The 15,071-nt window shown below is 40.3% G+C and overlaps 1 protein-coding gene across 3 annotated transcripts in view; it reads left to right on the forward strand.

The window, feature by feature from the left end:
* Nucleotides 1-15,071, forward strand: part of SASH1 (SAM and SH3 domain containing 1) — a 178,778-nt gene that overhangs the window by 40,060 nt on the left and 123,647 nt on the right. The gene's annotated exons all lie outside the window — the stretch shown is intronic.

Below are 15,071 nucleotides of genomic sequence, written 5' to 3' on the forward strand. Positions count from 1 at the left end.
GGGGGGTGTCTGGGCAAGTTCTTTTCTCTCTTCCCTTTCATTTTTCTTTTCTTCCTTTTCCTTCTTTTCTATTTTTTTTTTTTAAATAAAAATTTAAAGAAGCAAGAAATCACCAACCTCTCATCTGGTGATAAAACCTGGTGTTTTAGAGGTGGGCTATCAGAGTTTCTCTGGACATTTTAAAATCAGCAATATAATCCTGATATATATCACCTCTGGCTTTTTTACAGTTCTTCTTCCACATCATTGAGATCTCTTTGTGATCACCATCTTTTGTGACTCTAGTCTCTCCTCTCACCTAGGGATGTTGAAATTCACTGGGCTGCTTTGTAAAGACCTTTACATGTATCATGAGTGGAACATTTGAGCTTTGTGATAAACAGTAAATAAATAAGCTGGGCACGGTGGAACATACTTGTAATCCCAGTAGCTCAGGAGGCTGAGGCAGAAGAATCTCGAGTTCAAAGCTAGCTTCAGCAAAAGTAAGGTGCTAAGCAACTCAGTGAGACCCTGTCTCTAAATAAAACACAAAATAGGGCTGGGGATGTGGCTCAGTGGTAGAGTGCCCTTGAGTTCAATTCCTGGCATGCCCCCCAAATAAATAAATAAATAAATAGCTTAGGAACTCTATATAATCTCAGTGTATGCTGGTGTTCCCTTATTTTATGTTTGCAATTAAATAACTTATGGAGACTTTTGTACTTATCAATTAAATTTGCTGCCTATTGGCTTCATTTTCAAATTGTTTCATTTACTATATGTGCCTCAGGGCCTCCTAAGGTGGCAGAAGAAAAGGCTCAGCCCTCTGTATTTACTCATCCAGATAGCTCCTTTGGGATCCTCTAATATAGCAAGAGGCTGTATGGACCTGTTTGGAATGACAGCATCCCTTTGTCTTTAAAAACTGTTTAACAAATACTGAATGAATTAAAGCCTTATTTGTCCTGTTAATTTTTTTTTTTTTTTTTTTTTTTTTTTGGTAGGGACTGGTGTTGTGGCTCAGCGATAAAGCGCATGCCTGGCATGTGTGAGGTCCTGGGTTCAAATCTCAATACCACATCGGCAACTTTAAAAAATATATTTTTTAAGTAAATCTACGTAGGGTAAGAACTGAAAAAAAAAACAAGAATTATGTGACTAATTTAGAACTAATGAAGAACAAGTGATTCTTACTTTCATTCTTTTTTGTGGTGCTGGGGATTGTGCATATGAGGCAAGAACTCTACCAGTTGAGCCTTGTGCATGTGAGGCAAGCACTCTACCAACTGAGCTATATCCCCAGCCCTGATTCTTTTTATTAATACTTGTTCTCATGTTATATAAAAGGGTTCTCAGTCTAGATGGGACCCAACAAGTAGTTGGATACCATTGATATATATTCCATAAGTGATCATGGTGTGTTTCCACCTAACTATGCACTTGAAGTCCTTGTGCATGTTAATTTCTTTCCTCAACTCAACCTAAGAAAAGAGTCCTTGGGTCAGGAGTGATGTTATATCATGACTGCCAAATATGAGTTCATGCTCTTTGCTTCTCATTTACCGATTTAGTAGTCCACAGGGATGGGCATTAGTTTAATTAAGTCAGTGGAGGCTGAGAAGTGTCGGTGGATGGCAGAAAGCCTTGACTGTCCCAGGATCCCCGACACCTTGGCCCAGGCAGGCTGGTGGCCATCATTGTTGCCAAGGGATATTTTTTTTTCCCACTATAACTTTGTCCTTTGGCATGTGTGAATAGCCAGGTTATTTCTTTCTTTCTAAGAAAGTGACCTCATGTGTCAAAAGACTCCTGTGCCCTGCTAAAATAACTAGTCTCTCCTGTTGGGGCATAGTTAAATGAAAACATACCTTCATGTCAGCGTATTGCCACAGAACAATAACTTAAATATTGCACTTTATTTATTTATTTTTATGGTGCTGTGAATCAAACCCAGGGCCTCAGTACGTGCTAGTCAAGCCCTCTACCCACACCTCTTAATTCTGTTTTTTGTGTGTTTTTTTTTTTTTTTTTTGTAACAGGGATTGAACCCAGGAGCTCTTAACCACGGAGCCACATCCCCAGCCCCCCACCTATATTTTTATTTTTTCATTTTAAGACTGGGTTTTACTAAATTGCTTAGGACCTCACTAAGTTGCTGAAGCTGGTCTTAAACTTATCGTCCTCCTACCTCAACCTCCCAAGTAGTCACTGGAATTATAGGCATGTACCACCACACCTGGCCCCAGGCCCCTAATTCTTGATGTTGCAGTTTTGACCTGAGATGCTAATGTGGTAGCTGATCTCCTCGAATAGCTCACTGTACAAGGAAATGATGGCTGTGAATTGGAAGATGATGATACAACATTAAACTGCTCTTAAAATGCCAGCTGATCAAGAGTTGGGGTAACCCTTCATCCCATGGTGTTCAGAAACCTGGGAGGCAGCTTCTAGATTGTAAAGGAAGCCTGCCTGTCCGCGGGATAAATGACCTCCTTCCCATTTAGACAGATGGGTCTAATTTGGTGTGCTCTGGTCCAGAACAGCAAAAGGCAGTCTGGGGAAAAAAAACACCACATGAGCTTAATTAGTTCTCATCAAAGGTGTAAGAACTTGGTGGTGGGTAAAATTGATGGGAGCTAATTCAAGCCAGGCTGGAAGTTGACTGTTCATTCTTTAAATTGTAGTTAGTGAGAAAAAAAAAAGATCTCAAATTGACATTCAGATTTTCTTTCTGTGAAATTCCAGGCAAGTTGTAGCAGTAAAGGGGAATTTCCAAACTACTGAACATTAGGTTAGTTTTTGCGGGATGTTTCACATGTCACTCACATACTTCAGGAGTCTAGAAGTTTTGAGATTATCTATCATGTAGGCCAGGCATGTGACACTCATGATTTATTTGAAATTCCCTTTCTCCGTGGTCAGCTCAGCATAGATTCAACTTCTGATGGTAGCTCACTTTATTGTAAAACCGTGGCTTTCAATCCATAACACTCCGTTTTATCACTTCTGAATTTTAGGTCTATTTCTAGACTTCCAATTCTGCCTTGGACCAGTTACATAAACTGCCTCCATGCTCATGGTTTGGAGCAGCTTTGGGTCTGAGGACTTTATAGAATGGGAGATGTCTTCAGAAGAAAAGATCCACTAAAAATAGAGGAAATTGTAACATGTAGAAGCCTAAAGTATTCTAGAAAGGCAAAAGTCACAGGATGTGTATTACGTTGACAGCCCTCAGTAGGGAGAGTTTGTTTGATGAATTAGTTTAAGATTTGGTTTCATTTTAAATCTTGTGGGTGGATTTTGGGGGGCTTAATGAAATATTCTATAGACAGAAGAGCTATGTAGATATTTATGTTTGGCTTTAAAAACTCAAAAAAATGCATTGTCTGTAAGTGTTAATTACATGTCACCCAGAGAACAAACAAGAGAGATAACCTGCCTGCAAAGATGCTTGATCTAACCTTGGGGGGAGGAGTTTTTTTGATAATTGTGTTAGTAATTAACTTTCTGGACTAGATGTCAAGCTATTTCTTGAGGACCTAATCACCCGGATCCTGATAATGTGTCCTTGGGGCCAGTTTTGATGACGCCAACAGGGAGTACAGATGGGTAAAAATTCAACGGTATAAGCAGAGATTCTGATTCAAATTTATAATCGTGGGGAGAGTTTTTATTTAGCACCAAATGGGCCCTAAAGGAATGCTGTGTTTGGCAGCAGCCACAGCCTCTGCTGGGCACTGGGACATTAGTGCTTTTGAACAGCAGGGAAGTTGCCCATATTTCCCCACATTTGGCACCTCCCTGAACACTGTGTGCTTTTTTGGCTGGGAGAATCTGCAGTCAGAAATGACAGCAGCTTTCCAGTTCCATAAGGGGCCCATCTCTAGTGATGCTAAGTTTGACATCTGTCAAAGTGACACCCTGGCCAGGAAGGGACACACTCAAGGTGGCCTCTCATTACTGGCAGCATTCGATGCCTCTGCATCCCTAAGGTTGAATCTGTTTGGATGTTGGCAGAGAACGAGCTTGGATGGCTGTTGATGTGGCACGCTCACTGTGGATGATGACGTATTTGTCGGCAGCCCAAGCCCGGCCTGTGCTCCGTGCCAAATCGTTATCATAGCTCTGTGTGTAGAAGGAAGAGGAAGGCCAGGGCAGAGCCTTACTCTGTACTTAGGGACTAGAAATGTAAATGAAAGCATTGTACAGTCTATGCTGCTCAGGTTTCTTGAGGCTGTACCCACCTGCTCCAAGTCCAGGTGGGAGTCCTTGCTCCCAGCTTGCTGCTTGGGTAGAAAGTAAGAAACGACCATGAACTGTACAGGAGGAGTTGGACAGGGTTCCCATTCTGGCTCTTTCGCTGGCAAGGTGCTTACCCTCATGGAGCTTCAGTTTCCCTATCTGTATAATGGGGATAAATTATCACATACTTATCATGAGAATTAAAATCTAAAACTCTATTAACCGCAAGTGGCTTGTAACTGTTTCTTTTTCTTCCTTTCTCTTCTTAGTTCAAAAATTCCTGCAGTAATGCTGGAGAGTATCTGTTATTCATTAATACTTCATTAATATTTATTCACGTGAGTGCAGGGATTTTTGTTTTGTTTTTTAGCTTTTTGCTAAATATATAGAAACAGCATAATAAAGTATAATGAATTTCCTGTGCCTGTGGCCAGCCTGGACAGTCACCATCAGCCTCTTCCTGCTACTTCTGTTTCATCTTCCCCCCTACTCACACTTGATTATTATTTACAGTTCACTTATTTATTTATTTTGCAATATGGAGAATTGAATATAGGGGCGCTCTAACACTGAGATACATCCCCACCCCTTTCTATTTTTAATTTTTTTTGTGTGTGTGTGGTGCTGAGGATTAAACCCAGGACCTTGTGCATGTAAAGGCTGAGCTCTATCCCCAGCCCTTTATTTTTTTTAAATTTTGAGAGGGTTTGGCTGAGTGGCCAAGCCTAGTTTGGAACTTGTGATGTTCCTGCCTCAGCCTCCCTAAGTTGTTGGGATTCCAGGTGTGTGCTACTGAGCCCAGCTCTGTATGTAATCATTTAAAAATATTTAATGATTCCAAAAAAATTAGCAGTAAGCATCAAATAAAAGATGTATTCCTGGGCTGGGGATGTGGCTCAGTAGTTGAAGGCCCCTAGGTTCAATCCCTGGTACCAAAAAAAAAAAAAAAAAGAAAAAAAAAAGGCATTCCTTTAGTGGAGGGTGAAACAGTGAACACACACTATTGAAATGCTGTGCAGAAATATGAAGAGGGCCTCTGGCCTAGTTTAAGTAAGTTTAGGAGGCATGCTAAGAAGCAATAACTTGGCTCTACAATCACAGAGAACTTGGAAGACAGACCTGGTTTGGCTTGGAGGTGTGGGCAGTGCCGAATAGCTTTCCTCAAAGGTCAAGGTCAAAGCTAAAAGTTGAGGGAGAAAAATGTGACCTTTACCAGCTACTGGAAGCATTCTTCTATATCTAGAAACTAAGGTCTGAATGGTATGGGGAAGGCTGCATACTGTTCTCTCACAGGTCCTTGGGTTATTAATCCTATAAGGAGATAGCATAGAATGTTGTGATTCATTACTCTCCACAAGACAAAACAAAAGTAATTGCCATTTTGCCCTCAATGACTGGCTGGCCAAGGTGAACTTTCTCCTGTTTTGCTTGTGGCTTCACATAGACAGGCACACCATAGTTCCCTCTGTGATCTTGATGTTTACATTTAACACTTTGGGCCTGGAAGACTTTTTTTTTTTTTTCCCCTAGAATCCAGCACTTGCCCAGGGCTTTCGAGGGATCCGGGTGAGGAAGAGCCTTATTATTTTTAGAATCAGGACCTTCCAGAGGCTGAGGGAAGCCCAGGCCTGGTGCCTTTTTGGAGCCCTGGATTATCAAAACCAGGTTACCAAAACTATCATGTGATCTAAATGTTTACATGTAACGTTTTGGCATGGGAGGGTTTTTGTTTTGTTTTATGGGTTGCTTTTCTTTTGCAGTTTGCTACAGACAGCAAAGCATGTGGAAAGTGGGTTTCCTTTACATTTGAACTCCATGAAAATGATAGGAACTGTAGGGTTGCCCCAGCTCCATCCATGGGTCCCTAGTGTTTCTAAAGGTGCCCAGAGCTGAGAACAAAGATGATAAGTGCTCCCTCCCTATTCCTGTCCTCTTTTCCATAGGATAAGAATGAGGACCTCCTTGCTTATGATCCTAAATCACCCTGCTAAAAGCCCACGCCCTCTGATGAGTGTGGCTCTGAAAGGCATTTGTTTTTGTTTTGTTTCCTCTTGTTAACTCCCATTATTCTCTAGCTTTGGGCTTCTGTTGACTTGCAGATTGCCATCAGAATCAGTGGGCATTTGATGGTGAGCCTGAGCTCCATTCTGCTGTGGGATTCGCACACTTGATGTCAAAATACACTGAGGCATTATATCTTAAGCCAGATGGTAATGCGGTTCCCTGCTCTGGCTCCTCTCAGACAAAGTCGCATTTGTGCTCAGATGCTCGGTCCCAATTTAGTCAGCAGTTTTTGTACATTGCACTGAGTGAACTTGGGCATAAACAGATCTCTTGATGCCGGATTTGATCTTGGCATCCTATACCTCTGGTTATTAAGATTTTACTAAACCAGCAATAAATTTATGTTTCATTCCTCTTAAACTCCAACACTTTTGCAGATTGCTTGTGCGATTATGGAAACCTATGTTCTGGGTGATACAGCAGTCTAATTGTTGAGGTGTCTTCAGATTTTTCAAATATGAATCAACAACTTCAACTTCTTCTCTTTTGACTCCCAGGAAATTAGAAATGACTGACTTTTTTGTTTACTTGCATTAACAAAACCTACTATGCTTGGGAGATTAAAAACCAAAAGAGCATTCTTTTTTAAAAAAAAAAAATACAAATGCTTGGCAGAAAGGAGAAAGTCTGGGCTTTGTTGTTGCTTCCATTTACATATGACAGAGAAAATTCCTAAATGATAATCAAATTAATACTCAGTCGGGAAAATACCCAGGAGCTCAAGAAAAAGAGGCCAATTGATGGCAGAATCCTGCACTTTCCCAGGGCTGGAGGAAAAAGGGCATTGCTATTTTTGGAATCAGGACCCTTCCGAGGGTGAAGAAGCTCCTCGGGTATCAAAATCAGGTTGCCAAAAACTGTAATGTCATCCAAATTCTTATATTTAACACTTTGGTCATGGGTGATTACAGTGTGAGTTATTTGTGCTAATCATAAGCTAATTATAGTCTATTTAAAAACGTTAATTTGTGGCACACTAGAGGCAGTATGGTCTTGCAGTGAGATGGAATTTAAAGGAGGGTGATGAGTGTTTATTTTCAAGGCCTTGGGCTGGGTTTCTGAGGTTAGATCAGTAATGTTATTTGATGGTATTGTTTGAGATCTAAATATGAGACCTTTGGTGAAGACTAAGTGGCTCATCTGTCCCCCAGGGCCCTTCTTGGAGCATAAGGAGCATTGGCATCTGGAAAGGGATTATGCAGATAGGTACATATAGGGGTTAGCCTGCAAGTCACATGGGGCAGGGCTGTAAGCCCTTGATGCTGTCACAACACACACCTGACATCGGCCTCCTGGTCCATAGGTTCATGTTTGAGTCTGACCTGTTAGCACTACTCTGATGTGCTGACATAATTCAGGGCAGGAAGAACTGGTCCTGGATAACCAAATGTAGGCCCCTGCACATGTACTTGTTGTATTTGCAGAGCTAGGAAGAGACCCAGGCCTCACGAATGCTAGGCAAAACACTCTACCATGGAGATACTCCCGCTGTCACCAGAATCATTAATTGGAGATTTCCCTGGCTACCTCTTATCAGAAGGTCATTGCACCCATTTCAGCAATAGGCTTTAATTTGGAGCTGCCTTTTCTTTCAGTTTGGGAGTTGCAGAAATTTTATTCTAAATAGAAGAAAACAAGAGGGCAAAGAGTTGAGCAAATTTGTTTTGTGCAGGAGATCAGTTACTTTGAGTTTTCAACAAGGTATTCACTATCTGGAAGGAGCCACCCTAATGTGATATCCTCAGAGCCCAGCTCTTGTCTTTTCTTGGATCTGTCACTGTATTACCCCAAACAGAAAATCAGGCTCTAGCTTTTTTCTCCTTGACATGTCAATCTCTAGCTTCCCTCCCCTCCCATTCCTCCCTTGATACTTCAGTCCGTGCATTAGAAGTGGAGGTTTAATTCTGCACCTCTAGCAATGGAATTAGAGTTCAAGTTCAGGGGTTTGTAAACTGCTTCTATATCTGACATTCCAAGGCCAGAGCATAAATTATTTATTTATAAGGGATGGTTTGAGAGACTTTCTGCAATTATTTAGAGTATGAAGATGTTCTAAATTTGTGTAATAGCAATGCCATCCATCTCCTGGGCTTCAGCAGAAGCTGATGGAACTTAATCAAAAATAAATCAAGGACAAGTCCAAACCAAATTGGAAGCACATCATGAATATTCCTGAACATCTGGATGTGTTTGTAGGGGTGTTCCTTGTTTTTTTAATGTGTGCGACAGCAGAGACGTGGCTTCTTAACAAAGATGCCGAAAGGAAGACAGATTTCCATCTGTGATTTCAAAGGGAGTTTTTGTTTGTATGTGTATGTCCTTTCTCCTTAGGGTGTGGGCTTCTCTTCTTTAAGATATGCCTTTGATCTCTTTCATCTTTTGGAATCTGTTTTGGTATTTTTTCTGAATTCTTCATTGGAGTCGCCGCTCAGCTCATGGAGATTAAACATTTTTTTTAAATAAAGGAGAATTTTAATAAGAAAAAATTTACTATTTAATATTTTTGATGAATTCTTTGAATGCCAGCGATATTATAATTTATCAATTAGGCTTTTCTGTATTATTAGAATGACTATGTGCATCTGAACCTCAGGGTATTGTTTTGCTGCCTAAAATACTGTTCATTAGGGAGGAATGAACAAAATAGGAAGAGGCCGTAATAATAATCATTCTGATAATTATCGCAAAACTGACATTTGTGAAAGCACATTATAATTGATAAGACATCCACATCTATTACCTTTTTTCTTTTAATGACCCTGGGAGGTGGATATTAGCAATCATTTGATTTCAGCTGGGCAGAGGCAGAAACCATTCTTGAGGAAGGTGGTGATGGGAAGACCCAGGCTCCATCAGCTTCAGCCTGGATGTCCTCTGGATGGACTCACAGGCCCTACCCTGCCTGGTGGGGTGCCAGTGCCTTTTTGATGGGGGAATGAACCCAGGGCCTTATGCGGTGCCACATCTTCTTCATCAGGTTGTTGGAAATATTAAATGAAATCATATTTGTAGGGCTCTTGGCAAAGTTTTTGGGTGTATGCTGGAGTTCAACTAACATTTATCATAAATATTGTTATTTATAATAGAAATGCTAATTATTGATAAGACTGTTATAAAACTAGGACTTAATAAAAGTTGACAACTATCAAGTATCAGAGATGAGATTGAAATCAGGAGGAAAATCCAAAATTCTCTGAATCCCCAGCCCACTCAGTAGCCTTGCATTTTTATCTGGAGATTCTTCCACCTCTGCAAGAGTCCATGATAGCTTGGTTCACAGATTATTTAAATGCGTGGGTAATATATTATGGAAGTGCAGTGTTATGAAGCATAATATACTAGTGTAAAATTATTTATTTGTTTAGCAGTACTGAGAGTTGAACCCAGCCATTTTTCTTCTTCCTTCCTTCCTCCCTCCCTCCCTCCCTCCCTTCCTCCTCCTCCTCCTCCTCCTTCTCCTGTTGTTGTTGTTTTGTTTTGAGACAAGCTATCACTAAGTTGCCCAGACTGGCTTCCAACTTGCAATCTTCCTGCCTCAGCCCCCCAAGTCCCTGGGATTAAAGGTGTGCACCACCACACCTGACTAAAATTATTTTTTTATTATATAAATTACAATAATATATTTATTAAAAATCCAAAGCAAGTTCAGTAAAGAGGGAGTGAATGCTTGAAATTGTTTTCTAAAGTTACAACCTTAGCTTATGTCCTTCCAGATACTGAATATGTTGTTGAAGCACCAGAATAACTGAACCAAATACACAAAATGAATTTACTCAGTATCTTGCTTTCTTCTACTTTAAATACAATTCTTGAAACTTTCAAACTGAATGGAAAGGCAGTATGAAATTAAAATATTTTAATAGCCTCTTTCCAAAGACAATATACTTGGTGTATTCTCTCTCTTCTCTTCTGTGCATACACACATAAAATCATATGTGATGTTTTACCTACAGCAGGTTAGAAGCAGCAAGTTAAAAGAAGGTGATTTATTGCTACAGAAAGTCATCTTATAGTGGTGAGAAATGCTAACAAATGAAGAGACAGAAAATGTAGAAAATCAATATCAAAATTCTCAAAGTTCAAAACCTGGATTATTTAAAATAGGGACAAACAACTTGGCCTACTTTGCAATTCTGTGGAGCAATCCGGAATTTAAAAGAATCTGTTAAGCCGAGCACTGTGGCACATGCCTGTAATCCCAGGGATTTGGGAGGCTGATGCAGGAGGATTGCAAGTTCAAAGCCAGCTTGAGCCACTTAGAGAGCCCCTGTCCTGAAATAAAAAATAAAAAGGGCTGGGAATGTGGCTCAGTGGTAAAGTGTTCTGGGTTCAATCCCTGGTACCAAGAAAAAAAAACCAATCTGTTAAATTTTATTTCCTACGTTGTTTCAGAACACAGCAGATAGTAGAATTAAGGGGAAAAATTTCATTCAGGAAGGTAAAAGAAAATAAAGACATTTTCTTTTCTTTTTTCTTGAAAATGAAGTTTGTTCAACAGAATTACTTAATATTAGAGGGTTATGTAATATTATAATTTTAGAGTATTATACAACAACTCTTTTACAGATGGCTAAATGATGCTATCCTCTATTGTTCCTGAAAGTGAATGCCAAGGGTTGGCAAACAGCAACATATACTGAGCTTCTGGTGTTTTTCAGTAATTTATGCCGTGTTGTGGGAAAATTGCTAGTAAAAAAGCAAATAGAATTCGTGTTCCAGGAAGATCATTTACAATGGGACAAGACAGAAACAGATAAGGATTGTACTGTCTATCCTGTAGGTGGCCGATACAGATCTGCTTACAATAAACCCTAGCTCTCTTGTCAGTTCCCACGGAGGTACATGAATCTAGGACCTCAGAAATGAACTGGAAGAAGTGATGCTGGATAGAGGGGCACCTTAGCTGGAAGGACAGGCTCCTCTGGCTAGGGTCAGGACACTTGCAACACACAATGCAGTGCAGTGCTAGGTTCTGAGCCTGGCCAGGTATGATCACCCTGCTCTTGCCACACCATAAGCTAGATCAGTAGAAGTAAACAACTAAGGTTGAGTTTAACAGGGCTAGACTTCAAGCAGCAGTGATAGTTAGAATGAAAATGCCAATTATAGCAGTAGCCAAGATTTTAAAAGTACAAATGTTTCTTTTTCCACGTAGTTATCTTCTTTAATTAAATGTTATAGCTGATATCCTTGTTTGTTTGTGGTGCTGGGAATGGAACCCAGGGCTTCATGCATGCTAGCAAGTGCTCCACTACTGAGCTACATCCCCAGCTTTGTTTGTATTCTTTATAAAACATTTATTGAATACCTGCCATGTGAAAACACATGGTACATACTATCCCAGAACACTCCCAAGGGGCTTTTTAAATGAGTTTTTTAATTGGGTATAGTTTTTATACCATAAAGTTCATCTTTTAAAGTATACAATTCAGTGGTTTTTAGTGTTTTCAGAAAGTTTTACCATCTTTCCCACTATTTCCAAAATCTATTGTACTTTTAATTCTATTTTCACCTTTCTTTAGGGAACACACACTAAGTACATTGTCTGACACTGTATCTTTGGGGCTAGAGGAGATCCCATCACATAGTAAATAATCAACTATTTGTAGGCTAAACAAATGCAATACTTGTGCATGCTGGAGATATTTATATTCCTGTCCTCAAAGTGAAATTTGCACGCTATCCTTTTGCTTTAAAACAATAATAATAAAAATGAATAAGAAAAACTTTTTAAAGCAAGAAAGTTTTGGAAACTATAATTCTGGAGAAGCACCTTTATTACAGAATGAACCTGCAGGTAATAAAAATGTTAAATATGTTGAGATTCAAATGTCTAATTAGAGGAGGAAAGGCTCCCAATTAAAGTATATTAGATAATAAAAAAGATCTCTTTCCTGCTTTAAAGTTGTCTTATATTAGCCTGGTTCTTAATATGGTTCTAAGGGATAGACTGTCGTCTTAATACAACAAAAATCTAGGATGAAACAAGGCTAAACCATAAAGACTGGTATCAAATAGACGAATACATTTGGTACTCCAGCACTTTCCAAACTGACAGCTCTCAGCAGCCCCAACACAGGGTTGCTCGGCTCTCCCCTGTTGGATTTTCTGTTCCATCTGATAGCGAACTCTCCGGGGCTGCAACTCTTGTTTGTAATTTAACACAACTGAGCCTATTGTCCGGTCACATGGAACTGCAGAACAGCAGAGAGGGAAAAGATAATCATGAAAGTGTTGGAAGCCCAGTGGGACCCACGAAAGAGCCAGCCCTTCATAGTCTGGAAAGAAATGGCGGATTTTGCTCACAGGGCAGCTGACTCAGTGTACAGACCTTCCTGCAGGTGAGCAGATAGATGGTGGCAGGTGCTCAGACGAGGGCCATTCCTCCTCTCGCCTCTCCATGCCGTTTCCTTCTCCTCGTGCTCTACACCCTGGACAGGGGATGATTCCTTGTCTCTAGCACAGACCGAATGTCCCTCTATGATCATGCGTATGTGTGCCTGTGTGTGGGAGAGGGAAGGAGGAAGAGAACGTTACAAATAACGGTGGCCAGGATTAATGGAAAATATCCTAAAGAGAAGGAGAACAGGAAGGAAGGAGAATGGAAAAAGTGCCCCATCTGCCAGGATCTGATCTGCCCAGTCCCCTTTATTCCTTGTTCAACTTCCATAGTTTAAAGATACAGTGGGAAATGGAGACTCTGCCCAATTCCCACCAGGTTCCAGTCTAGCTGGGTCCAGGGGGGCAAGAGTGGAGATGCACAGGAACTACCAGTCCACCTGCCAACCCCCACTTCCCATCTCACCTCACATTTTCTCCAAGTGGAGATGGGCATCATGACTATATTCCCTGATTTGAAGATGGACAGGTAGAGGGCTGGACTATAGATCAGGTCAGGTGGACATTCTTCTCATTGCTGGGTGCCTGTCACTTAGGAGTCGAAAATGTCAAACACAAGCCAGCATTTGGGTGAGATTTTAATCTGTTGGGCAATCCATTTGTTTTTTCTCTTATTTGTTTTGGCTGACCATGTGAACCTCAGAGAATACCTTCATCAGGAGGTTCAGGGTGAGTCTTGTTGATATGAGTGAAATCAGTTTCTGAGCTGCATGAAGTAGAAACAAAAAAGATATTATTATAAATAAAAGTGGTTGGCTTATTTAAAGTTATTTAATTTTTTCCATTATGTGAAGCAATGTTACCCTCTGCATGCCAGAGAGGCAATCCACATGCGCTGATCACCTTCTAGATCAGCGTAGATGCTGAGAGACTGGTTTATTCATATATGCAAAGAAGAGTCCGGCCTGGAGGGAACTGGCTGGCAGGGTTCTAAGCTCTGGGTATCAGTGAGGGCAGAGAGCTGCAGGAGACTGAAGGGTCACAGAACAGGGTTAGGAAGACATTGTCCTCAGCAGGGCTGTGTAGCAGGGCTGTATATGTGCTAGGAAGCCTGCTACCACTGACCTATCCCTCTAGCCACATCTTAACTTTTTAAGTGGACAGTTCGGTGGCAGTAGGCAAATTCTCCCTGTTGTACAAACATCCTCACCATCCACCCACAGAACCCTTTCCATCCTGCACAATAGAAACCCCTACCATTAAACAAAAGCTTCCCGTAGCCCTTGGCAGCCACTGTTCTGTTTTCTGTCTCTATGAATTTGACCACTCCAGGTAGCTCATGCAAGTTAAATTAGACAGTATTTGTCTTTTTGTGCTTGGCATATTTCACTGAGCGTAATGTCTTCAGTGGTCATCCATGTTTTAGAATGTGTCAGAATTTCCTTCCTTTTTAAGGCTGAGTAGTATACCACTGTATTTATATACTATATTATGTTTTTCTATTCATTCATTGGCAGCTCAACTACTTCCACCATTTCATTATTATGAATAGTGTTGCTGGGAACATGAGTATGCAAATATCAGCGTCTCTGTGTTCAATCCCCCCCCCCCATCCCTCAGGAGGGAATATACCTAGAAGTGGAATTGTTAGATCATATGGAATTCTATTTGTAAATTTTTTTTTTGCAGAACCTTCATATTGTTTTCCATAGTTTTTGCATTCTTGCCAACAGAACATAGGTTTCCAATTTCTCCACATCCTTATCAACACTTGTTATTTTCTATTTTTTAAAATTCTATCCTAATGGGTATGCAATGGTATCTCACTGTGGTTTTGCCTTATATTTTCTTAATGATTAGTCATGTTGAACATCTTTTTATATGCTTGTTGACCATCTTTATATCTTCTTTGCAGAAATGTCTATACACGTCCTTTCTTTTTTTGTTAGTGGAGCTGTTTATTTTGTTGCTATTAAATTGTATGAGTTCTTTATATATTCTGGCTATTAATCCTACAATGGATATATGATTTGAACATATTTTTTTTCCATTGTGGGTGGTCCTTCCCTAAGTTGATAGTGTCCTTTGATGCACAAATTTTGTAATTCTGATTAAGCCCCATTTATTTCTTTTTAAAATTACCCATGATGGTGTCATATCTGAGAAATCATTGCCAAATTCAATGTTGAGAGGCTTTCCTTTTGTGATGCCATCTAAGCATTTTAAATTTTAAGCTTTTATGCCCAGGTCTTTGATCTATCTTGAGTATATGGTAAAAGGCCCTACCTTGTCTATTTTTTCTTTCTTTCTTTCTTTATTTTCTGTACTGAGGATTGAACCCAGGGGTTCTCTAGCACTGCCTATACCCTGAGCCCTTTTTATTTTTTATTTTGAGACAGAGTCTCACTAAGTTGGTGAGGCTGGCCTTGAACTTGCCATCCTCCTGC

This window comes from Spermophilus citellus (assembly GCF_964194105.1).
Source record: "Spermophilus citellus genome assembly, chromosome: 5".
Lineage (NCBI taxonomy): Eukaryota > Metazoa > Chordata > Mammalia > Rodentia > Sciuridae > Spermophilus > Spermophilus citellus.